Below are 2,798 nucleotides of genomic sequence, written 5' to 3'. Positions count from 1 at the left end.
TTTAACTATAGCTGACTAAAATAAGTTCCTGTTTTATTATATTTAGTTTTATCCTTCTCATCGAGTGTATATATAATTATATATAATGTAATGATATTCAAATCGTATTTTAACTGTTGTATTTACCACTTGTTAATTCAGTATTTTCTGCAAGAGAGTGGAATAAACACCATCTAACACCATCTATCTATCTATCTTAGTGCTAGTACTCCTAGTTCGTGCACATGGTGTAATAGCTTGAAGAAGAAAATCAAACCCTTCAGAAGACAATCAGTTGGTACAAAAAGACAAAAGCGACCCTAAAGAGTAAAGCTCAAAGATTGGAAGCCGAGTATATGAAACGAACAAACATCTCATCCAATGTTAGTGCGGCAGCTATGAATGAAGGCGAGAGTGATAACAACAGCAAAGAGGAGCATTTTGATGATGCCACTTCGATGGATTATTCATCTTTGGAAGAACCCAGCCAATCTGAGATGGACGAAGATGTTACAAAAAACACTGTCAGGTAGGCACTTTTAACAATGTGTGAATTTTATGATCAGAGAAGTGTTTATATTAATCTCAAATCAAAGGAAGACTGCAAATATAGGTATAACTATTTACCTATATTTATATTATTATTTATATTTTTTGTGATAGTGTCGTTGAAGGCACCAGCCCATACAATGAACCAATGTTCCTGGTGTTTTTACAATTCACTTGTGGAGTTATTGGGAAAGTTCTGCTTCAACTGCAAGGCTGAAAATCCAAAGGTTCAGGTGAAGAGGATTGGGTCAATGGCTACTGTTGTTCAGGCTTGTAGTAAATGCCTTGTGGAAAACTTTACATGGAGAAGTCGACCTATGCTAATGGGAAGATATCCAGCTGGAAATATCATGACAAGTTTTGGTATCTTGATGTCTGGAATCAATATCAGTCAAGCAATGTTAATGTTTAGACACATGAATCTTGCTGCAATAAGTGTGAGGTCGTACCACCTACATCAAAGCATGTTCTTATTCCCTGCCGTTTTAAAACATTGGGAAGGTTATCAGCCTGGTTTAATGGAGGAAGTAAAAAACAGTGAGGAAGAATCTCAGACTTGGTCAGGGGATGTACGCTTTGACTCCATGGGTCATAGTGCTAAGTATGGTGTGTATACTATGTGGAGCAATACCACCTCAAAGTTGGTCCACTTTGAATTACTTCAGGTATAGCTCCAATTTTGTATGCCTTAATTTATGCATGTCTCTTATTTTTTAACCCTCTAAGCATTTGAATACACATTAAATTCTATGATAACGTTCACTAAATTCAGACCATTTATTTATCTATACAGGGAAATGAGGTTGGCTGTAGCAATGCCATGGAATTAGAAGGTGCAAAAAGATCATTTAAATTCCTACAGGATTCTGGTCTTCAGATGGATATTTTCATTAGTGACCGGCGTAAAGGAATTGCGAAGTGGATAAGAACAAAACAGAAAGGGACAAAACACTTCAATGACATCTGGCATGTAAATAAGAGTATAAACAAGCTACTCAGGAAAGCAAGCAAAGAAAAGGGATGCGAAATAATAAATGATTGGCTAAAAGGTGTTCGCAGGCATCTTTATTGGAGTGCACAGTGTATCCCTGGTTTTGAGGCTCTTATCGTTGCCAAATGGAAGTCTACTGTTGGACACATGGCTGGAAAACATGAGGATCACCCAGATCCCTTGTTTCTATCCTGCGGGCATGGTGAAATAGAAGAACGAAAGTGGATTCCTATAGGTATGCATAAAGCTTATTTAGTTTAGTTTAGATTTTGAGCATTATTGTAAACAACAAGTAGAAATATTTATCATTAACTGTTTCAGCTAATAATAATTAGCTGTTTCAGTGAATAATATGATACAACAACCCTTATATCTTTCAAGGTACGGTTGCCAATGACCGCATTCGTGCAATTCTATTAAAACCACGCATCCTAAAAGACATTGCAAAACTATCACCTGATGGCCAGACCAGTTGTCTTTTAAGGGTTTCATTCAACTCTTACCTATTGGCATCCAAAAATGACCCAATTTTCATGGCTGGGAACTTTTTGCAGGTGACTATTTGTTTGCATAAAAAACACATGGTGGACATAGACAGCAAATTCAAATGAGTGCATTTACTTATATACTTTACCTCACACTTAAGGCATATAATTGCCATTCTTCATTTTAATGAGAATGTGCATCGTAAGGCAAAGAAGACAAAGGAAGGCCATACCAGTTACAACATCCACTTCCCAAAGTATAAACTGGGTGAAGAAGTTGTTCGTGAAGTGTCTGTAAAAGCTACTAATGGTAAGCTGTTCATTAACCTACATATGCTGCTGTTTAGTTGCCAAATGTTTTTAATGGATTGTATATTATAGAATATGTCAATTCTGTTAAGAGTTTGCTATTCACAACCTCAGAGAAAGATCTGTCTGACACAGTTGGCAAGTATAAAAAGAAAGTGCCTGAACCTTTGTGCAAGCAATTCACAAATAGAAGGTCCAAGGAAGATGCCATAAAACGTCATGAAGAGAGAAAAGCATTTGATGGCCATGCACTTTTTCCTACCTGTGAGTGTATTTAATTAAGCATCCAATGAAAGGAACTATTTTATTATAACATTACTATATTTCATTACTATGTTCACGTTATAGTGGAAGAACAAATTCAGCAGCAAAATGACTTGGTTGTTCAAGAAGAAAATATGCAACAGCAGTCAAGTATTCGCAGATGTACAAAGTGTAAAGCCCCTATGAAAGGACATAAACGTGGCCAATGCAGTATTTGAGTG

The 2,798-nt window shown here is 36.4% G+C and overlaps 1 pseudogene; it reads left to right on the top strand.

The window, feature by feature from the left end:
* Positions 1 to 377: 377 nt before the first annotated feature.
* On the top strand, positions 378 to 2,077 carry LOC114531196 (annotated as a pseudogene).
* The last annotated feature ends 721 nt before the right edge of the window (positions 2,078 to 2,798 follow it).

Source organism: Dendronephthya gigantea, unplaced genomic scaffold (genome assembly GCF_004324835.1).
Source record: "Dendronephthya gigantea isolate DGI-Jeju-01 unplaced genomic scaffold, DenGig_1.0 000069F, whole genome shotgun sequence".
Lineage (NCBI taxonomy): Eukaryota > Metazoa > Cnidaria > Anthozoa > Malacalcyonacea > Nephtheidae > Dendronephthya > Dendronephthya gigantea.
The sequence above is the reverse complement of the archived record's forward strand: the minus strand, read 5'-3'. Positions and strand labels throughout refer to the sequence as shown.